The sequence below is a fragment of the Bubalus kerabau genome, chromosome 9, assembly GCF_029407905.1.
Source record: "Bubalus kerabau isolate K-KA32 ecotype Philippines breed swamp buffalo chromosome 9, PCC_UOA_SB_1v2, whole genome shotgun sequence".
Lineage (NCBI taxonomy): Eukaryota > Metazoa > Chordata > Mammalia > Artiodactyla > Bovidae > Bubalus > Bubalus kerabau.
This window is the reverse complement of record NC_073632.1, coordinates 94685707-94710300: the sequence shown is the minus strand read 5'-3', so window position 1 is coordinate 94710300 and position 24594 is coordinate 94685707. Positions and strand designations below refer to the sequence as shown.

At 36.7% G+C, this 24594-nt stretch overlaps 1 protein-coding gene across 4 annotated transcripts in view; it reads right to left on the bottom strand.

Moving 5' to 3' along the window:
- Positions 1-24594, bottom strand: part of TAB2 (TGF-beta activated kinase 1 (MAP3K7) binding protein 2) — an 84526-nt gene that overhangs the window by 47158 nt on the left and 12774 nt on the right. For 3 of the 4 annotated variants that reach the window (XM_055535916.1, XM_055535914.1, XM_055535915.1), the window contains exon 2: positions 12720-12868. The exons of the other annotated variant lie outside the window; for it this stretch is intronic. The gene's annotated coding sequence lies outside the window, so the exon portion shown is untranslated. The remainder of the gene's footprint in view (positions 1-12719; positions 12869-24594) is intronic. 4 annotated transcript variants of the gene reach the window in all.

Here is a 24594-nt window from a genome sequence, read left to right as displayed (position 1 = left end):
ATTGCTGACACAGTAATGTTTTTCATCCCTTTCACATCATTCAAAAACAGACTACAAGGGAGTATATTAGGAAAAACTATAGATAGGAGCAGCAAGAAAAAGGTAGGAGCCAAATCATGCAGTGCCTTTATAGGCCATTAAAATTTGGAGGTTTTATTCTCAGGGTAATGAGAAGAAACTGAAAGATTTAAGCTCAGAGGCAGGAAAGGTGACATGATCAAGAAATCATGTATGTGTGAAGAATGGCTACAGTATGGAGAAAATGGCAAAAGATGAGAAGACCAGTTAGAAAAATGCTTTAGTCTAGCTAAGAAGGCAGGAAGAGAAGGGGACAACAGAGGATGAAATGGTTGGATGGCATCACTAACTCAATGGACATGAGTTTGAGTAAGCTCCGGGAGTTGGTGATGGACAGGGAGGGAGTCCTGGCATGCTGCAGTCCATGGGTCGCAAAGTTGGACACGACTGAGTGACTGAACTGAACTAGCTAAGAAACAGTTAATACTTTGTAATTGTAGAGATAGCAATGGACACTGAGTAGAAGGAAAAACTGAAGGTATAATTAGAAAGTAAAATTTAATAGAACTTGGGTTAGATATTGGTGTAAAGAAGGAGGTTGTAAAGGTTGCTTTCTTATTTGTTCAGATGGTTGGTCCCATCTATAAACTAAGGAACAAGCTAGAAAAGGTCCAAGAAAACAAAACAAAGTTTAGTTTTGAACATACTGAGTCTAGGGTACCTTTACAACCTCAAAACAGTGATATCACAGAGGGAGCTGGGATATATGGACCTGGAGCTCAGAGTTCTGGGCTGCAGATAAACATCTGAGAGGCATCCTTGGTGCTGGCATTAATTAACCAGTGTAGACGAGACAATCCTACCATATAATTTAAGAATACACAAAGAAAAATATTCTTGGTTATACTTTATATGAAAATTACATAGTCATTATTAATTTTTCCCTAAAAGGCCAATGTTCCTTCCAGCCCAAATACTAAACACAAAAATTGATTTTAAGATATCTTAATTTTTTGACCTACCCTATAATGAAAAATTTAAATAAAAATTTAAAGAAGAACATACATACATGGTTTTTAAAAGCCAAACAGTATTACAAAGTTTATTGGGGAAACCAGCAGTTTCCTTGCCTCATGCCTCTCCACTTTTATCCTATTCCATATTCCAGTGTCAACACTAAGCTGTTTCTTCACAGTCCTATACAAGATGATTTATAGGACTACTTCTTGATTTTTTTCAATTTTACACATTTTCTATGGATTTCCTACTATGGAAAATGAAGAGTTAGCTTTGTAACTTAGTTCTCATGGCATAATATAACCATCCTTCTCTACTCCTATGTCCATCTGCCCAATTACTTATTTCACAGTTTTTGCTTAAATCCGTATTCAATATTTATATTACTTTCCCCTGTAAATACTATCAGCCTAGCCAGTTAATAGATTATGAGGGGTGGACTATATACCAAGGTCCTTTCCAAACTGGTCTTTTGGGAAGCAAAGTGTGTGTGTTGCTAATGAAAGAGCGATAGAATATTAAACACGTATGACTAAAAGCTGGCTTTACATCAAGTCCAATAAAGCAGTAAAGCTCTTGCAATTCTAACCCTAGGGGAAACAAGGAGATGTGAGGGTGGAGGGGATGGGGTAAACATTACTATTCCACCATTTAAGTTACAGATTTAGATGAGATGTGTTCGTTTTTAGCAAACCTTGATAAAAGATTAAAAAATAAACAAAACTCCCAAATGATGACTATACAGATATGTAAAAGATTCTAGTCACCTGCTCCTGACCAGGAGGTACCATACAAAGTAAATGACAGAGCAAAGCTAAATTCCCAGAGATCCAACTTTTAAAAAAGGAGTAACTGGTAATATATCTTATATAAACTACTTAGATATACATAATTTAAAACTGACAGTCAAAGTGTTGCCCCTTAGGGTCAAAGTCTTATTAATGAATAAATTAAATGTTACTCTCAGTTCAGTTCAGTCGCTCAGTCGTGTCCAACTCTTTGTGACACCATGAACTGCAGCAGGCCAGGCCTCCCTGTCCATCACCAACTCCTGGAGTCTACCCAAACCCATGTCCATCGAGTCAGTGATGCCATCCAACCATCTCATCCTGTCATCTCCTTCTCCTGCCCTCAATCTTTCCCAGCATCAGGGTCTTCTAATGAGTCAACTCTTCACATCAGGTGGCCCAAGTAAGGGAATTTCAGCTTCAACATCAGTCCTTCCAATGAACACCCAGGACTGATTTCCTTTAGGATGGACTGGTTGGATCTCCTGAGAGTCCAAGGGACTCTCAAGTCTTCTCCAACACCACAGTTCAAAAGCATCAATTCTTCTGCACTCAGCTTCCTTCACAGTCCAACTCTCACATCCATACATGACTACTGGAAAAACCATAACCTTGACTAGACGGACCTTTGTTGGCAAAGTAATGTCTCTGCTTTTTAATATGCTGTGTAAGTTGGTCATACCTTTCCTTCCAAGGAGTAAGCGTCTTTTAATTTCATGGCCGCAATCACCATCTGCAATTATTTTGGAGCCCCCCAAAATAAAGTCTGACACTGTTTCCCCATCTATTTGCCATGAAGTGATGGGACCGGATGCCATCTTAGTTTTCTGAATGTTGAGCTCTAAGCCAACTTTTTCACTCTCCTCTTTCATCAAGAGGCTCTTTAGTTCTTCTTCACTCCTTGCCATAAGGGTGGTGTCATCTGTGTATCTGAGGTTATTGATACATCTCCCGGCAATCTTGATTCCAGCTTGTGCTTCCTCCAGCCCAGTGTTTCTCATGATGTACTCTGCATATAAGTTAAATAAGCAGGATGACAATATACAGCCTTGACGTAATCCTTTCCTGGTTTGGAACCAGTCTGTTGTTCCATGTTCAGTTCTAACTGTTGCTTCCTGACCTGCATATAGGTTTCTCAAGAGGCAGGTCAAGTGGTCTGGTATTCCCATCTCTTTCAGAATTTTCCACAGTTTATTGTGATCCACACAGTCAAAGGCTTTAGCATAGTCAATAAAGCAGAAATAGATATTTTTCTGGAACTCTCTTGCTTTTTTGACGATCCAGTGGATGTTGGCAATTTGATCTCTGGTTCCTCTGCCTTTTCTAAAACCAGCTTGAACATCTGGAAGTTCACGGTTCACATACTGCTGAAGCCCAGCTTGGAGAATTTACTAGCATGTGAGATGAGTGCAATTGTGTGGTAGTTTGAGCATTCTTTGGCATTGCCTTTCTTTGGGATTGGAATGAAAACTGACCTTTTCCAGTCCTGTGGCCACTGCTGAGTTTCCCAAATTTGTTGGCATATTGAGTGCAGCACTTTCACAGTCTTTCAGGGTTTGAAATAGTTCAACTGGAATTCCATCTCCTCCACTAGCTTTGTTCATAGTGATGCTTCCTAAGGCCCACTCGACTTCACATTCCAGGATGTCTGGCTCTAAGTTGGAGATGATACCATAGTGATTATCTGGGTCGTGAAGATATTTTTTGTGTAGTTCTTCTGTGTATTCTTGCCACCTCTTCTTAATATCTTCTACTTCTGTTAGGTCCATATCATTTCTGTCGTTTATTGAGCCCATCTTTGCATGAAATGTTCCCTTGGTATCTCTAATTTTCTTGAAGCGATCTCTAGTCTTTCCCATTCTATTATTTTCCTCTATTTCTTTGCACTGATCGCTGAGAAAGGCTTTCTTCTCTCTCCTTGCTATTTTTTGGAACTCAGCTTTCAAATGGGTATATCTTTCCTTCTCTCCTTTGGTTTTCACTTCCCTTCTTTTCACAGCTATTTGTAAGGCCTCCCCAGAAAGCCATTTTGCTTTTTTGCATTTCTTTTTCTTGGGAATGGTCTTGATTTGTCTCCTGTACAATTGCAAGAACCTCCGTCCATAGTTCATCAGGCACTCTATCAGATCTAGTCCCTTAAATCTATTTCTCACTTCTACTGTATAGTCGTAAGGGATTTGATTTAGGTCATACCTGAATGGTCTAGTGGTTTTCTCCACTTTCTTCAATTTCAGTCTGTATTTGGCAATAAGGAGTTCATGATCTGAGCCACAGTCAGCTCCCGGTCTAGTTTTTGCTGACTGTATAGAGCTTCTCCATTTTTGGCTGCAAAGAATATAATCAATCTGATTTCGGTGTCAACCATCTGGTGATGTCCCTGTGTAGAGTCTTCTCTTGTGTTGTTGGAAGAGGGTTACTCTCAGGTAAGCTTAAAACTTTCCTAAGCAGCAGAATTTCAAGAAATAATATTCTGTTTTAACTATTTGTTTCTAAAATTTTCTGGTGAAAGAACATGTTAATAGCTAAAAACATAAGTAACACTGCTAAATATTTCGCCCACAATTCTATATCAGTAGGGGTTGTCTCATTTAGTAAGATGAGACAATTAAATGGTTGGTTAAGTATAAACTCTGGTTCCATAACTTCACGGCAAATATATGGGGAAACATGGAAACAGTGACAGACTTTATTTTTTTTTGGCTCCAAAATAACTGTAGATGGTGACTGCAGCCATGAAATTAAAAGACGCTTGCTCCTTGGAAGAAAATTTATGACCAACCTAGACAGCATATTAAAAAGCAAAGACATTACTTTGCTAACAAAGCCTTTGAGGCCTTCCTTTCCCATGTATATGGGACAATCATTTGTCTTAATTGGATAACTCAGACAAAGCTACCTGAAAACCAAATATTAGGTTCAAAATAAGTGCCAGGTAAGTGGTATAAACTGTGCTATAGGTGTTCACAGTGCTCTCAGGTCTGAGGGAGGAGGTGGAAGGGCCTTAAATCATCATAGGTTGAAGTATGAAGCAAGGCAATCCAATAAATACTAGGCAGGTTCTGGAGACAATGAGTCAGTCACCTGTTTGGCTAGAAGGAGGAGGGACAGGAGGAAAGAGGATTAAGAAGAAAGAGTTTCGGGTGGGGAGTATCTACAAGAGAAGATGAGAAAGGTTGATGAAGGCTGTAAGTGTACAGTGGCTTTTATTATAGACGGTCTTGAGACACACGAATGGTTTAGCCTATCATTATGTAAATAGATATATGTATTTCAATCTTTGCCCTGTTTGTACATGGTTGAGTTTTACCAGGACAAATTTACTACTACAACAAAGAAAAATATAGCTTATGTTGAATATCATGAAAGAACAGGACAAAATATATAAAACTAAAATTCACTTCTCAACTGCACTGGGATTCTCCTTTAGCTTAATAGACAATAAGGTAAGAGGTTGTTCCATTTTAACATATATACTATCCTAAAATTTAACTCTGATTTCCATAGTGACCTCCAGAGATACTAATTTTTTTCTATAAACAATGGAATCTTGGCTTGGACAGACCCCTAGAAAATTATGTTATAAACATATATAATTTAGGGAGTTAGAGAAAAGTCTTGATGCCCAGTAGACTCTTTTTTTTTTAACCAGAGGTCCATTCATCTATCCAATTTTACCTCTTAAAACCAACCTGTGACAATAAACAGAAACTTTTACACAAGTAATATTGGTTTCAAAGTGGAGAGACTATCTTGTTCACTGCTGTATCTTAAATATTTAGAAAGTAGAAGGCAAGTAGTGGATGCTCAGTAAGTATCTGTTGTAATACATCTCTAAATAAAGATCAGAATACATCTAGATTAAAGACTACTATAAAAAGTGGTAGCTATCCCTCCAAACTACAGTGTTTGTCTTACCCTTGGCTATATATGAGTGCTGCTATAACAGTTGTTTTGAAAGTGCATCAATGCAATTGATATATTAGGCAACAATTTGAGCACTAAATGAATTCTGCTGTGAATTCATCCGTCAGAAACACTAGGTGAATGCAAAAAACCACACTCAGCTGAAACAAGCTGCCTATGAACACTCAAAATGTAAACATGAACACACCTCAAACATCTGCCAGCAACCTCAGCTTACTGCAGCTTCGAGGAATCAGTCACACCCATCCACAACTTGTGTTCACTTTCTTTCCGATTTCAAAAAATCATTCTTCACTTCACAATAACAAGCTTCCACAACTATGTGAAAGTTCCTTCTATAAGGCAAACTTTAGGACTGTTTAAAAGCAAAGTATAGTATTTATTTGTATAAATATTATATAAGTACTTATACATATTTCTTAGCCATGTGACATGTGTAAAATTACAATATCATGCTTTTTAAGGTTTCTACTTTTTAAAATGTTCACTGATGACATTCTGAGTGTTGTACCCCAATTCCATTTTTCTTGTTAAGTCCTGTGGGGTTCCATTTTTTAGTTTTTGACTATAGTGGTGCTTTTTAGGGACACACAACCTCAACAACCATTACTAAATTTCCCAGGATGTCTAATGGGAAGGAAGAGTGTTTCAACTTATGTACTTGGTTGTCAATATGACGTTAACAGTTTTTTATTACTAAGTTTAACTTGTGTCTCTTCTGTGGACTGGCTGATGACTGTGCAGTGAGTTAGCTGCTAATTTTTTTTTGAAGTTAAAGCAAGTTTTGAAACTTTTTGGCCTTAATAAGGATTTCAGAAGTAAACTGAAAAAAAAAAAAAGTATTATCTTTCTAATTATATACACTATTTTAAGTACCTCTTTCATTACTGATGACATAACTATTTCATCAAATGTCAGTGAAAGTGAAGTCGCTCGACCCCATGGACTGTAGCCCACCAGGCTCCCCCATCCATGGGATTCTCCAGGCAAGAGTACTGGAGTGGGGTGCCATTTCCTTCTCCAGGGGATCTTCCTGACCCAGGGATCAAACCCGGGTCTCCTGCATTCCAGGCAGACGCTTTAACCTCTGAGCCACCAGGGATATAATAGTTGATGCTTCACATTTAATTAATTTTAAAATAATCTACAAATGTAATTGAATGAAAATTTCAAAATTACTTTTAACAGCAAATTATTAGAATTGTATTTTTTGGAACATGATGTTACATCTTTATTAAAGCAAACTTGCTGCTCTCCAAAGTCTATAATATCAAATTATTTTCCTAAGAGTTAAAATGTAAGAATTACAGCTATGGCATTTAAAAATCTAAAATTCAAATACTATCATCATTTATGATAAAAAAGAATATAATCCATCTTTAGCATAAACTTTAGCATAGAACAGCTGTAGTCTTGAATCACTTTACATAGATATTTGCAAAAATAAAATAATAGAAACACACCAAATTAAGTCACCTAAATGCTACTGACTTGAATTACTTATCATGTTCAGATTTAGTGTTACTTAAAAGCTTAAAGGGAACAAAGGATTATGTCACCAGGAAATGTATTTCTCAACTTTATAAGCCTATAGTAATTTATTTTCTATAGAAAAACAATAAATATTAATAGTGTAATTTTATACATGTCAAATGGCTAAGAAGTAACATAATGGCCCACTCTATCTCCTCTTAAAAAAAAATTCCCAATTTACTCATTAATACACTGCCTCAAGTCCATGAATACTGACCATTTCTTATGGTTAAAAGGTTTAGCAGTTATAAGTTCCTTTAAAAGGAATGTGCAAGTCAGCCACACTTGGCAATTTATGTACTGTGGTTTTGTGGTGAGTGCTACCATTTTCTAAGGATCAAGAAAAGTGCAATAAATCTAAGGCAGAATGGTTATAATTCATCAAAACATATTATATAACTACCTTGTGTGTATTTTCCAATTCATATTTCATTATTATTTTCCAATACATTAGGGCTTTAAGATGGAAACAAAGTTACTTCTGAGTGTGCCCCTTTTAATGTAATTTTTGGATAATCCATCTCCTGTATAAATATCTTGAAAAGAAAGCACAACATAAATAAATGATATGATAATGAACTCCTATTTATAAGTAAAGGGGAAAAAAGAGCAGAAAAGAAAATGAAAGCACTTGAAAGAACCAGTTTTCATCTTACATCCACCATAAACATTTGGAATGGACTAAGTAAGACTCAATGACATGTGAAAATTACAATAACTTGGCTATAATATTAATCTAAATTGACATTTTAAGATGAAGATTTAGAGAAAGTTAGAAGAAATTTCACCAACTGATTCCCATGCAGTTTCAGCCCCTTACTTGACCAGTTTCTTCTGTTCATCTCATCGAATTTAACATAATCTTGTTAAGTATGTGCCAGTGTTTCAAATCTAACACTATGGAACTGTTAAAAAGTCAGTTGTTAATCTTGTTATAGTTATGGGGGATGAATTTTATATTAGATGGTCAAGAATAATTTCAAAACTGTACAGAAACTTCTATCTCAACATATTTATTATATATAAAGCTATTTCACAATTCTCCAATTATAGATACACTTAGAGAAAATTTAATATCATATAATTGAATAAAGAACCAAAAATCTCATTATGTAATACTTATCCATAAATCTAGAATGACTTTCATAACAATATAAACTATGAACATATATGAAAGTGATCATCTACTCAACATTTTGATTTATGACACATTTTCTAATGCATTATTGTTATATATTTTCATATATACTATACACATTGCTTATGCAAACATTTGTTGCAAGTCTACTACTCACTCTCTACTATAGTGGGTGCTGAAAATATTAAAATTAATAAAAGCACACTTTTCAACACTCAAGAAATTTACCTTTTAGTAGAGGAAGACAAATACATCAACAAGTAAACATAATAACTGAACTGTAACTGAGCTGTGTTGCAGTGCACAGTGGAACACAGGAGGGGCCAATCAATTCTGAGGGAAGTGGAGAGTTTAAGGGTAGGATTAATTAGAGAGGGCAACACCTAAGCTCGGTCTTAAAAGATAAAAATGTGTTTACCAGGTGGGCAGGCAAGAGGGGAAGAAAATTTCAAACATAAGTAGCTGTCTGGGAAAAGACTTGAATCAGACAGCATGGCAAGTTTGGGTAACCACAAGTAGCTGGTTCATGTTGAAGGGCAGGGAGTGAGAGGAACAGGGATAAAGTGTGATACAGGATGAAGCTGAAGAAGTAGGGTAGGCATGGGCATATCATAGATGATCTTAATTGCTTTCCCCTGCCCCATATGTGCTGAATCCCACAAGTGAGCAAGAACAACACGCCTCTCACTTTCCAGATCCACCTAATTTATCTCTGAAGTTCCAAGCCCTGCCTGGTTCTGTGACATTCCACACAGTCCCAGAGGCGGGCACGCAGTCGTTCAGTAACACTCACTGTGCGGCACTGAGAGGTATAAAAGCAGCAGTGGAGATCAGGACGCAGTAGTGCCTAAAACTCAGGAACTGAGGAGAGGCAGGAGAAATTTCACAAAGAACGCAGTACTTGGACTTCGTCATTACAGATAAATCATAAAGAGTCTTGCAGGATATCACTGACAACTGTTTGTGTTAGGGAAAAGACCATGAAAGAACAGGATAAATTTGAAGAATTATAGCTGTACTGCAGAAGGGAAGTGAGATTAAGGCTAAAAAGGTGGAAAGTTTTCAATGAAAAATGCACAGATTCCAGATTATGTATAAGATCTAAGAAAATTCTACTGGCCTGGAATTTTCATAAATACAATCTACTTTTTGGTTCACCTTAATGTCTGTGATTCATTCCACAAACACTGCCCACTGTAAGCCAGGTAACGTGCTCTAAATATGCAAAGATGAATAAAATATAGTTCCTGCTTTTGAGAAAATCATAAACTAGTAGAATTCAGATTTATATGAGACTTCTTAGAGCATTTATCTCACTTCATCATCCCCACACGTGAAGCAGAGAAGACAAATGTTACTCCACTTTTTTTTTCTTTTTAACTGAAGAGAATAATGGAAAGATGTATTAAGAAGTGTATTTACAATTCCAACTAAGTCAGCAGCAGAGTTGTTTTCCAGGCCAGTTCCCAACTGTGGTGTCACTATCCAGTGCTAGCACCATCAGCTGTGAATGGAAATTTGTTGCTGATCATGAAGTACCAGAGCTCCATCTATAACAATATAAAGTATCCAACCTACGGAGAGGCATATGTGTTTAAAGAGGAGTGTGTAAGAATGTCAGTTTAGTTTAGTCACTCCATCGTGTCCGACTCTTTGCGACTCCATGGACGTAAGAATGTCACTTCAGCGTATATCACTAAAAGAACAATCTGAATAACCGTTAGGAATGAAGGAGTAAATCAATGTACAGCAATTTTAAGTCGAGTAAGATATAGCCAAATAATTATATGCAAAGGCCTATTAAGACATTACTGGATTAAAAAAGATGCAAAACTCATTTTTAATGATGCCCTTGTGTTAAAAAAAAAAAAAGACACCAAAAAAAGTCTGAAACAGATATTTTTATATGAATGCACAGGTAATGCTCTGAAAGGATACACACTAATTATTTTGGAGACCTGGCCGGGGAAAGGAATACATAGACAGAAAGTGGTCCAAGGAGATATAGTCATGTTATATAGTCTCTGTTATGTTTTAATTTTTTATAAGAATATATATTCATGTATTTTTGTATAATTAAGCATAAACAATGGAGATTAGAGCAGAATATTTTCCTTATAAAAGTATTTCCTATATATTTTCTATGTATTTCCCCATAACACTACTTGTATTCTGATATGGGGGGTCAGAGAGTAGGAGCAGCATAGAATTATTTCAAAGTACCAGAACTGAGCCAATTCAATGTATTTTCAAATAACCCTATGCCTATGCTATCAATGCTGAAATTGTTACTAATATACTTAATAACTGCAACAATGCTCAATCATCAGGAGTCTTGACAGATGGGATTTAAAAGTTCACACATAAAGGTGGACAAGGGCACTTTCCTCTGAGCTTACAGCATGATCACTTTGGTGAGTCAAAGTGATCGTGTAAGTGATCATGTAAGGATCGGGTTCTGTGCTGAACAATGTTAACCTCTATTATTTCAGTTCTCACAACATTCCTGTAAGGAAAGTGAGAAATTACAGGTAAAATTCTTCACACATGATGCTTAATCAAATAAGAGTAAGTGCTGGCCTTCATAGGTATTGCTACTGCCTAATCTCTAACTTTTTTAAGTTTCAACCCTCACTCTTGCAGTCAGCTTTTCAAAAGACTCACTGACTTAAGTGCGAGAATGCTAAGAAATGAATCTGCAATGGATTCTCATGACCTACTGAACTAAATCCAAACTCCTTCATCACACATTTGAAAGCACGTGTGGCATAGCTCCACTATCCACCATATCCTTCTATACCCTACTATTCTGCAGGCATATTGGGCTGTTTACAATTTTTAGAACACATTATATACTTTGACTTCTACAACTTAGGAATACTCTTGTCTTTCTTGCTAAGGATTTCTATCTCCTCTTCAAGGCTCAGTAGAAATATTACTTTCTCTACAGTTTTTTCCACCTCTATTATAATACTTTTTTATGGTATTACTTGTCCATAAGCCCACTGAAAATAAGGTTAATTTATTTTTACATCCCTAGTGCACCTAATAAAGTGTTTTATATACACTTTACATTCAATGATGTAGAAAACTTTCACCATTACTCATAGCCCCAGTGATAACTAGTAAGACTTCAAATTCAGAAGCAATTCTCTCTTATCTCCCCTTCAATTCATCTACCAGTGGTAACGACCCTAGTAACTCAGGTAGTAGCTCTCTTTCATGCCCTAATTCAGCACTCAGTGAGATATAATTATTTCAAAGCTAAACAAATAAAGTGGCACAGAATCAGTGACCTAACATTGACAAGACTGGCTGACATTAAATTCATTATATGCATGAACACTGGAGGAAGGCATACAAAGCATAAGCTAGGATATCAGAATCATCTTTTAAAATCACAAGTGGGATATAAAATTCCTTTGTTCAACTTTGGGTAATCTCTAACCTATCTGAACTGAACTTTAAAATCAAAAGATATGTATGGTCATCTATCCTTTAGCAAATAAAGTCATCTTTTATGGATTAACTGTTTCTAAGTCTATACGAATTAATAAAAGTGATAAATATCCTTAAAAGCTAACTTAGCCCTCACAAGTAGTTCTTTCTCAGTTAAAATCTACCTTAATTTTTAGTTTTGCGGTTACCTTCCACAACAACTCCAGCTACTGATGACTTTCTCGCCTGGTTTCTTTTGGGCAATCAAGTAAAAATATAGTAAATACTAGTTATATACTTACATTTAAAACAGAATTAAATTCTTCAGGTAAAACTATTACATAATACGTTACCTGATTCTATCCAGGAATTTTCTTTCAATTTCCCCACTCCCACCCCACCCGCATTTTTGAAGACCATATTAACTCTTTATATGAAGGCACTCACAGTGTAGATTAGTTGACCTCAAGACAGGGAACTGTTTCATTTATTTAATTCTCTAAATTACTTGTACCGTATGTGAACCTCTTAAAGGAAGACAGTTTGGTTGTTTCTGTACTTCTCAATGAAGACCAGAGTACTTTTTGTACATTTTTACAGGGCTTAACTCAATAGCATTTCCAATTAATTTTTCTTTAATTGTTTTTCCATTAGTTTGCTGTTACAAACAAGTTAAATTAGAAATAGTCAGGCAAAAGGTATGTTAAAGTCAATACTAGTTGCATGTCACCCAGTGGTTAGGGATGTTACTAAACTGTGAGCAAGATGACCAAAGTTTTGAAAGTAAAGTTTTGCTTATTATAGATTTCATAGTAAGGCAGTTACATGGCTAAGCTTGACTGGTGCCATGGACTTTAGCATACCTGGAAATAGAAAAATTCAAATGGTAGCTGTTCTTGATTGGCCCATTGCCATTTTTGCAGCTTACAAATTTTTAATTAAGTAACTGCAGTGAGCTCATCTCTACTGGATACTTCTTTTCCAGGGCAGGTCCAGGAACTGGGTCTGGAGCCTTGAAAGCAGAAGAGAAACTAGAGTAAACTAGAGGTAGGCAGAACAAGAAACGTGACCAGATAACATTGTGAGCTAATAGCAGTGAGGTAGTCCCCAGTGTCTCACATAGGAAATATTCTTAAATGGAAAAGACTCTCTTAAATACAAGTTACCAAAAGATGCTATTTGCATTACTTAATTCATTGTCTTCATCTACCCAACTCTACTCTAAACTCCCAATTCTAGAAACTAAACCAGTAGCCTTTATGAAATCTCTACTGGCTTTCAGCAACAGACTGTCCAATATGGGACCAGAGTATATAGAACGAGAAAACCAACAGTAAGTTCATTTTCATTAGTAAGACTGGAATTGTAAAGTTCTCATTTTTAGGTCACTTTACTCTTCTCTTTTGCTATCTTATTTCCAATTACCTTCTGTTTCCCTAAATTCCTACAATCAGTTCTCAGACTTTTCTTAAGAAATGCTTTAGATACATCTAAGCAGTGAAATAAAGTTCCAATTTTTAAAAACACTTGGTAATTCTTAAAGAGGGACGCAAAGAACAGCTCATAAGATGTGGTTCTTAACCACACTAGAAATTCTTTTTTCCATTACCAAAATAGAGTCAATGATTTTTTTTTTTTTTTTGGTTAGGTCCACATTATTAAAACACACACAAGAAAACTTGCAAGTACAAAGGTTACAGAAATGGTAGGCTATTAAAAATGTTAGACTGTTGTACTAATTAGATTACTAGGGCCTAGAAATGATGTTCTTATGCTTGGCAAGCTGATAATTTTAGGAGTGTCTAAGAAAGAAGAGACTCAATTCCACAGTAGTCAAAATAAACTGAATCTTCTGCTGTTGTCCAATGATGGCAGATGGTGAGGATTTTAACAGGACAAAAAAGTAGTGAAGACAAGGATGCAAAGAACTTATCTCCCTGCATTTCTAGTAACTAGGACACAGCAAAGCAAAATAGAATGAAAGTAGTTTTTAAGGACAGGGTCAATTTTCCACCTTTTGTAATGGCATGCTGTAGATGAAAATATTCTGGTAGAGCAAGATCTAGGTTCCAAATCTGGTTCCTGTACAAACTAAAACTCTGCAGGAGTTTCTGTTCTATTAAACGGGATAGCATCCCCTACCTCACTGGATTGTCATGAGAATTAGCACCTAACAACCTGGCAGACAGTAGGTATTCAATATAGCTTTCTATATGCTCAGTTGTGTCAGTCTCTTTGTGACCCCACGGGCTAGGGCCTGCTAGGGTCCTCGGTCCATGGGATTCTCCACACAAGAACACTGGAGTGAGTTGTCATCTTCTACTCCAGGGGATTACCCTGACCCAGGGATCGAACCCACACTCTATCATCTCCTGCAATGGCAGGCGGGTTCTTTACCACTGTGCCACCTGGGAAGCTTTGCTCTAAACATCTGAGTATACTTAAGCTTTCATTTTCATAAAATGCTGAAACGACAGCTGTGTGGCAAGCTTTAGCTTTAAATAACTCAACTGCATCACATCCTAAGAGAGATAACCTGATTTATCAACATTGATCCCAGAACAAGGCAAATGTGAGAGAGCTCAATTCTGAGAACTGATGATAAATAAAAATAAAACAATTTACATTTAGGATAAAGAGAATTAATGGTAAACAAGTAAGGAGGCAGGTAATTCTTCTTCTTTCAAATAAAGCAGAAAATACTTTTGTCAACACATCTCTTGTCAAAACATTATAGAACTGGGATACAGTGTCTTTTAAAAAACAAAAGGAATCAATATATGATCTAACTTGGTCTTTAAGTCAGGAAATGCTTTAAGGGCATAGAAAAGCCTTACATTTGAGCAATAATTTTCCTCTTACTGATAGAACAGTGGGTTCCACATAAAATTATTATTTACCAAATATGGTTCAGAGCTCAGATTACACCTTCCCTGGCATTACCAAGTAATACAGCAAGTATCACAAGCCACAAGGAATTCTAAAAAGAAAAAAAAAAACAACTTTTCTTAAAGTTTACTTTAAATGTGTTCACTACTACAACTTTATTTCAGAGGTTGTAAAAGTTAACATGGAAAGAATCTTACTCAAAATAGATGATTTACTTAGAGATGATAAAATAAGTTAAGTTTTGCCAGAAGGCATAATAAAGAGTATTTAAGAATGAGGATTCCCATTCATTAACCCATATGGATAGGCTTTCAGTTTACAGACCATTGAAAGAAACACTTTTCTAGATAAACCATTAATATTGGGGTGTTTTTATTTTATAACCAGATTATCACATTGAAATCTCATTACTCACATAATGTTTCAGTTGATTCTTTTGGATTTTCCAGATATAAACTGTCATTTACAAATAAATGTGCCTCCTCCCTTTCAATAATTACACCTCTTATTTTGTTTTTGGTCTAATTATACTGGCCAGCATTCTCAAGACAATGTTATGTAACAGTAATGCCAGCCAGACCTTTTTTGATTCATGAGTTTTTAAAAGGAATTTAGTATTTCACTAAATACTAAAATAGAAATTCCAGTATTTCGCCATTTCTAGTAACAAAATGCTGGCTTCTGGTCTGAGATATATAAAATCTTATATATCTATGTTCATTTCTTTTTGTTTCACTAAGGATTCTTAGTAGAAATAAATGTTGATTTCCCTTCTTTTGATATCCCTCAGGATATTCACATGTCCCATCACCTAATATGACTTAATTTGATTTATTTCTAACAGGAATACCACTCATTTGTAGTATTCTGTTAATGTAACGCTAGATTCCATTTGATTTTACTATGCATTTTTTGCATCAAATTATGTGAGACTGGTGTGTAATCTTCTTTTATGCTCATATTTTATGTTATCTTGGTTTTGTAAAAAGAATATGGAAGCTTACTTTCCCCCCTCCATGTTCTGAAATACATAATTATCTGGTGCTTTTCGTAAGGAAGAGTCTCTCTACCAGTTAAGACCAGAATTTTCATTTGTGGCTCCAGATCCTATCCCTTTTTTTCCTGTTTCTTTGAGAAAACCAACACCTTTTCTTTCCAGTCTCTCACTTCAACCTAAGAATATGTTTAAGTCTTAACCATCTTAAACATTCATTATGCATAAACTCGTACACAAAAATTTTCTTTACTAGTTAAGTCTTGTTCAGCAAGTATTTATTTACAAAGCTATTTATTAAAATTGCTACTCTATTCAAGGCATGAGAATGAACTGCAGTTCCTGCTTTCTGCCTATCCCTAATCCAGTAAGGAACACAAACAGGCAAACAAAAGTCTGCAACAACAATGCAAGGAATAAACAAGCCATGCCAGGCCATCTCTCTCTAACATCTGTGCCTTTCCAAACTTCTCTACTGAGCAGTAATGCTCTGGCCTCAACTTTACTTTAATCTGCCCTCAAGTTTCCTCCCTTGGTAATGGTTTCATTCAAATCACCAAATTCAATAACCTCTTCAGGATCCTTACCTATCATTTTGTAATAACTTTGCTGCTTGATTCACATATTTTTAAAAATAAATACAATCACATCTTCAAACATACTCAGTTAAATTTTGCTTTTTAAAAGAAAGTTCACAGAATATTTTAAGTTTTATTGCATATGTGTGTGCTAAGTCGCTTCAGTTGTGTCCGACTCTGTGATCTGTAGCCCGCCAGCTTCCTCTGTCCAAGGGATTCTCCAGGCAATACTGGAGTGGGTTGCCATGCCCCCTTCCAAGTGATCTTCCTGACCCAGGGATCAAACCTGCATCTCTTGCGTCTTCTGCATTGTCAGGCGGGTTCTTTACCACTAGTGCCACCTAATTTACCATATCATTTTATTTTTATGAAAAACCATTAAGTAAGGTCAGGTACTTATTACTCTCCTTTGCAAGGTTCAGAAAAATTAAGTAATTTTCTGATCATCAGAACTCCAAATAGCAGCAGAGTTAGAGCCAGAAACGTAGTTGTGGCTTTCTAACTTCAGGTCCAGGGCTCCTTCCTCTATAGTTTATTAACTTGACTCATTAATTAAGTACTAACTTGAATGCTTTCTGATCATGCTCTTCTTGAAAACTTTTCTGGTCAACACTGCACATTCTTCTAGTTTCCAAGGTTCCTTGTTTCAGTGCTTCTTGTTTGTCAAAAGGATTTAAGTACAAACTATGACATTTCTTCTTTCACTTCTTCCTCTGGTATCTTATCTACACTTGTAGTACTAATCTAGGGAGAGGCTTCTTTAAGTAGCTGCTTTCTGTTCTGATGAAAATTAAACAATCAGAATCATAGAATTCAATGTTGAAAGGGCCTTAGACATTTAGTCCAACATCCTTATTTAATAGAAGAAAAACATAAAGTTCAACTCACACAAGTCACTAGCAGGATTTGAATAAAAGTTTAAGACAATATTTACCTTTTTAAACTTATGAATCATAAAATATACACTTTTACAGCATATTTATATATAGTAAACAGAAAGCAACTAAACAAATTTCAAGAGTAATGATTGGATCCTGTTTCATTTTTGCTAAAGATACTTGTCCATATTTCTAGTATGACAATACTAATGTATGAGTCCATACATTAGTGGACTTTAAGTCACAGAATGGCAATAAAGATAAAACCCATTCAATTTCACAAATTCATGCATTAGTTATCTATCTTCCAGATTTTTAAAGGGGACTTGGGAATCAAAATCATACCACTCTCTACCCTAATGCTTCCCACCTAGGTTGATAACCACAACCGTGTCTACAAGGCAGGAACAGATGCCACTAGACTGTCTGCTGAACACGGCCTAAAATAGGGCCTGGTATGTGGTGAGCACTGAAAACATGTCAGTTACCACTGCTTCTCCAGCAATTACTACTTCTGAATATATTCATATGATTATAAAAACAGCCATACTAATGATTCAGCCACACACACAAGCATCCTGTTAGAGGACCCCCTACCTTACTCCACTCCTTCCAGTCTATTGGCCAGGTTCTTTTTTTAGCGAGCAGAGCCACAATCCTAGTTATATAGGAATACCTTTCCAACCACTCCCAAGCTAGAAGCAGTTTCATATCTCAACATCAGAGTCTACAGGCTCTGAAAATTAAGAGCTTATTCTAAAAGGAAATTTTCCACTGCAACACTTCTAAACTACTAAGCTTGTTTACCCATGATACAGAATACATGAAAAATAAAAGGGCATCTCATGTAAAGCAAGATTTTTTTTCCATCTGAATTGTGCTGAAGTTTAAACTTAAACTCTTCCCCAAACTGGCTTCCCCTCTTCAACTTCCCGTTTTCATTAGAAATAGCAATTTTCTTGTTAACCTGAAAACTGAAATTACCTTTTCTCTTGCTTTCTTTTACTTTTCTCAATTGCTTCAAATTTCATCCATCCAATAACTAACATTCCTCAAAACACCACTCCTAAGACTCTCTTCATTGGATATTACAGTCAACACAGCTCACAATTACTTCTGTAGTTCCAAAATCTAAAAAGTTCTGAAAAGATTTCTTATTAAGTTTCATGTCAAAGCTCATCTGATAGTGGCAAAAATCTGCTTTGAACTGATGTGAAGCTACTTACAGGCTTTATTTAGCCTACTTACTGCAAACATTTCCATTTTCCACTGCAGAAATACTAGTGTTTAAATACTGGGTGATGCCTCAAACTTTGCTGGGGGTGTTACATAATATACAATATATTCAGCCCAATTCAGGGGTCCTGTTCTTAATTTTCCTTTTGATACTTTCCCTAACACCACTCCATGCATTTCAGCCTTCATATCTGCCACCAAGTCCTACAGGTTCTTTCCAAATACCACAACTGCCAATTCTGCTCCACCCCAACTGCTACCACATTATCCCAGTCGTCCAACTTCGAAATGACCAGACCCACAGCTTATATCCCAGCCATTAAGTCCTTCACATTTAACCAATTACCTATAGTAGAGCAGATTAAGAGAGGTTCCTATATAACCACCCTAAGTATTTCACTGCTTTGCACAAGAACTTAAGAAACTGGAACTGATACATAATAAGAGGGTAAAGACAGTGTCTGTGGTATTATATTTGAACTTCTGTGCACTTTTAAAGTTTAGTTTATCTATAACTGTAAGCTAAGAAGAGGCTCTCTTTTCTCCAACTTGATGAAATTTTAAAAATTGTCTATTTACTCTGTACACAGAGTAAATACACAGTACAGAGTAAACACACAATTTTGTTAAAACAACAAAAACAAATGAAAAATATACTAGGTTCCTCCCCGTTTATCACTTCAACTAAAACTTCTCAGTGTGGTTTTCAAGGCCTTCTCCAGTTTGGTTTCACTAGAACTGGTACCTTGGACTCCCACTTGGCAGGGAAAAAGCTACATATCGCCTCTCAGAATGACTTGAAATACATAAAACACAGTACATAGGATTACGAAGAAGGCCAGCTTTATTTTAAATGAGTAAAATAAAATCAGTGATCACAAAGAAAATCAATTATACTGAAAATCACCAAGTGTTTTTCAGAATCCATATTTTTGATATACTTATGTATCAGCTTCTTTACTAACACCCAACATGTAAACTCCAGTGGGGTCTAATAACAACTAGTTTTAAAGTAGTAATTTGCATAAACTATATTCTGCTGCTGCTGCTGCTGCTGCTGCTGCTGCTGTGTCGCTTCAGTCGTGTCTGACTCTGTGCGACCCCACAGACAGCGACCCACCAGGCTCCCCCCTCCCTGGGATTCTCCAGGGAGGGAACACTGGAGTGGGTTGCCATTTCCTTCTCCTAAACTATATTCAGAGATAGCCAAAACAGTAAACATAATATTTGTGCTTTTTCTATGACCAATAAAATCACAGCACTGGTAATACTACTGTGCTTTACTGATTAAAATCATAATAGAAGGAAAGGTTAAATTTCAGTTACAGGTTATTGTTAGTAACAATATAAAGAGCTTTATTTTTTCATCTAAATGCAGGGACTCCTCTAAGTTCTGTCCTCAGATCCTCTTCAGGGTTTTAGAGTCTAGAGTAAAACCCTATTAAATCTAGTTACTTTAACTTCCCACTAATCCCCACACTCAGAGAAATCTAGCCTTTGTCTAAACATGTTCAACCCTGTTTTCATTCCTGACTATGCTACTGCTCTATCTTAGAATGTCATTTCTCCACCGGATGCTTGTCAAAATCTTAACTACCTTTTCAAAAGCAATTCATGTTGCATCTCCTTTCTGCATTCTTTTTCTACTGCTTCAGCCCACATGGATCCCTCCTTTTCCTAGAACTCCTAATGCACCTGTGGATCAATGCTTCATGACCCAAAATGTAATTATTCTCTTAGAGCTCCACTTCTGTGTCTCTTCATCTAAAGTGTAATCCCTGGGGACACGGGTGACATACTTGTATACAGCAGCACTGCCTATATGTAATACAGGCCCACAGAATGTATTCAGTAAAGAAACTATTCTCCATAAGGGCTTCCCTGGTGGCTCAGATGTTAAAGAATCTGCCTGTAATGTGGGAAACCCAGGATCAATCCCTGGGTTGGGAAGATCCCCTGGAGAAGGGAATGGCAACCCACTCCCATACTCTTGCCTGGAGAATCCCATGGATAAAGGAGCCTGGTGGACTACAGTCCATGGGGTCCCAAAGAGTCGGACAGGACTGAGTGACTAACTTGCTCATTCTCAATAAACCAAGTAGTAGAAGATCATTTCTTTCAAAAGTTTAAGGACCAGAAAATGCATCAAGAGGACTGAAAATTCTACTAAGCAGCAAAAACAGACTCATAAAGGAAGTTTAATATTAATAATTCATCTCAATTAGAACTTAGATAGTCATATTATATTAAAAACTCAGAAACTCATTTACTAGGCAGTGATGAATTCCAAGTAATAAATCAGGGAAAGAGTGCTAAAGCAGACATAAAACAATGATTCATTCAAAAAATACTAAGCATCTACTCTATGCTAGGCACAAATTCAGATTTCACAGATTCAATGGTAAAAAACAACCAAAAAAAAAAAAAAAAAGATCCTCAAACAAGAATTTACTTTTAGACCGTAGACTAGAATCAGGGACTCCTGATTTTCATTCTGAAACTCTGGAACAAAAAGCAGAACTGGAGGTAAAGTTAGGGTGGAGAAATGTTCTCAGAAGGCAGTAAGTCATATAAAACATTATAAAGAAAGAGATTTGGAGGTATTTATATATAATCTACATAGTATATATAAAAATAGCATTAAAAGCTCTATATACATAAAGTCTACATGGAAACAGATTTGGGGATAAGTTTCAATTGTCTTATTTAGAATATTTGTTGCCCAGTAATACTAGATGAATGAGGTATTACTCTACTCACTGATTAATGTTTTAATCACAAACACTTCATAAAGTTTTATTTTTCTTCAGAGAGCCCAGCCAAGTTGCCCCATTTACTTTATATAAAAATAAAAAATTTATCTGTGAATATCCCAGAAGTGGATGGGTGATAGTAGTAACGGTGGTAAATATTACTCTAAGCAATCTTTTTGGAAGGTTCCAAAAGAGGGCAATGGGAATGCGGGTGGGAAACAAGAGACTGCTCTCCACGCATTTCAGTCTCTAGTGCTGATTATGACCAGACAGAAATTACCTTTCTTAAAGGGAAGTTCTCAGACTAATAGCAATGGAATTCAGTGAGTGAGTGAGGGGGGAGGATGAGTGGGTGGGACTGGAATAAATAAAGGAATAGTCTGACAGTGCCATGCTACTAAAGTATCTTGCCCAAAACTCAACCCTCTGCCTCCCACACACTAATATATCTATATGTTAATTACTAATAGTACAGGACTGATTCTGAAGCTAGAAATCTCAAGGCTTTCAATTCTTTTCCTCACCATATACAATCAGTGGCAAAGCTCTACTGATTACTCCCACAAGTGTATCTCGCATTAATCCCCCTTCTATTCCCACAACATCCTTGTTCAGGTCCCTGCTATCTGGACAACTGAAGTAACGCAGTAATCTCTTATCTGATAGCTTACTCCACTCTTAGGTCTTCTAAGCTATATTTCAGAGTGGCAACGAGATTTCTAGTTCCTGAAACACTGCTGGATCATGTCATTTTCCTTCCTAAGAGAGGTAAGAGATTCTGCAGAATTCAACTGCAATGAATTTCAGTAGAAGGTGATGACATTGACCTAGGGAATAACGGAAAAGAGGCTGGACAGGAAGAAAGGAGACGTAAAGACCAAGAACTTACAACAAAGGAGTTAGAAAAGTTAGATAAAATGCAAGAAGGAACGGGTCCAAGAAAGTCAAATGAATAAGAGGTATAACAATAAAGTTTTAGTTTATTATTTTTATAACAAATAGTTTACAATTTTGTAACAATGAGTAAGACCAAACATTTATTTATGCACTAAGCACTAGGTCAAATGATTTATAATGCATTTGCTCATTTAATGTTCTCAAGAATCCTCAGCTGACGACACACTGGTCTCTCCCAGAGAAAATAAGGATTATTTTATATAGCCCCCCTGTCTTTCCACAACAATGCCTAAAACAGAGCACTAAACAATTTATATTCTGACTATGTTGGTGTCAACAATATCAGAGGAAAGCCATTTTTCCTATAAACTTCACTAATGTTTCCGGGACTAGCACAATATAGACATGTATATACAGATACATACATGGTTTTCCAGGTGGCTGGACAGGCCCTCGTGGCTCAGATGGTAGAGTCTGGCTGCAATGTGGGAGACCTGGGTTTGATCCCTGGGTCGGGAAGATTCCCTAGAGAAGGAAATGGCAACCCACTCCAGTATTCTTGCCTGGAGAATCCCATGGACAGAGGAACCTGGCGGTCTGCAGTCCGTAGGGTTGCAGAATCGGACATGACTGAACGACTTCACTTTCTTTCTTCTTTTCTCAGGTGGGTCAAAGGTAAAGATTCAGCCTGCCAATGCAGGAGATGTGAGTTTGATCACTGAGTTGGGAAGATCCCTTGGAGGAGGAAATGGCTACCCACTCCAGTACTCTTGCCTGGGCAATCTCATGGACAGGGGAGCCTGCATGTTGCAGTCCATGGGTCGCAAAGAGTCAGACATGACTTAGCAACTGAGCATGCATGCACAGATATATACATACACGTACATAAACATACACACACAAAAAACACACACTAGAGATTTGGAAATAAAATACTATGGCTTTCAAAAATAACTGTTCTCCTGGGGCTTAAATATGAATTGGAACAGAAAAAGCTCAGGGTATTTTTGTCTTATAAAGCTCAAAGGAGAAAAGGTATAGGAAAATGTTTTTTAAAGTATGTATAATCATTACTGAAAAGAAACATGGCTTATACCTCTACCATCAACCTGGAAGTGAGGGGGGACTAGGTAAAAGGAAGATCAAAGTTACTTTCTTTTAAAATGTGTATAGGAAATTTCCAATGAGATACTAATTAAACTCTAAGCCCAACCTACTATTTACAACGTATGCTCTGCATACAAGAAGTCTAGGCCAGGTTTAGATTTTGCAATGTGTGTGTCTGTGCACTCAGTTGTGACCAACTCTTTGCAACCCCATGGACTGCAGCACACCAGGCTCCATTTGTCCATGGAATTCTCCAGGCAAGAATATTGGAGTTGGTTCCCTGGTGGCTCAGAGGGTAAAGCATCTGCCTGCAATGTGGGAGACCTGCCTGCTTCTATCCCTGGGTTGGGAAGATCCCCTGCAGAAGGAAATGGCAACCCACTCCAGTATTCTTGCCTGGAGAATCCCATGGACAGAGCAGCCTGGTGGGCTATAGTCCACGGGGTCACAAAGAGTCGGACATAACTAAGTGACTTCACTTCACTTCGCCATTTCATTTCCTCCTCCAGGGGATCTTCATGATCCAGGGATAGAAACTGCATCTCTTGTGTTTCCTGCACTGGCAGGGGGATTCTTTAAAACCACTATTACTATGAAAAAAGAACAAATAACAAGGGGCAAAATGTGTGTGTCACTGACCTTGGGTTAGTAATGTCGCTATGTTTGGGTGTACTTTTCGGGGGTATAATGTTTGCTTGAAAGCATCAGGGCACTACTCAGAAAAGACTTGACCATAATTGACACTCTGGAATCTCAAAAACACACTTTCAAAAGCAAGTAAATCTAACAGCTTTAAACTTTAGTAATGTGTGTGTTCACTCATTCATTCATAAATATTTACAGAGAGCTTACTGTACTAAGGCATTGTACTAATGCTGTAAAACCTTATTCAGTGGGAGAAACTGAAAAATAAACAGAATATCATAATGTAATATGGCAAACCCTGCAACAGGGGAAATAATGTGCTAGAGATAGTTATATTATAAATAAGAACAGATCATTAATTAGCTACAACAGAAAATATCATGCTACTTAAAAAGCATTTTCCAGAATACCTCAACAGGAAGAAAACATATCTGAATGGAACTCAGAGGATATCTTTTTATCAAGTTTGTAAACTGAGGCTCACCCTTTCCCTTTACCAATTTAATTCTGGCTCTAAGTCAAAAGTCTTAAAAAAAAAAAAAAGTCTCTCTTTGCTATCTATTTTGCATGCTCGTTTTTAATTTTTGTTTTTGATCTGTCTCTCTGGCTATCTGTTTTCTCTACAAAAGAAATGTTGCCTCAGAAAGGCTCTCAGCCACTTAATAATAGTATCAAAACTTGTCTACAATATGCATAAACTTTTTACTTTGCTTACAAAGATTTAGGACAAAGCTCTCAGAATTAATAAGGCACACGTGTCT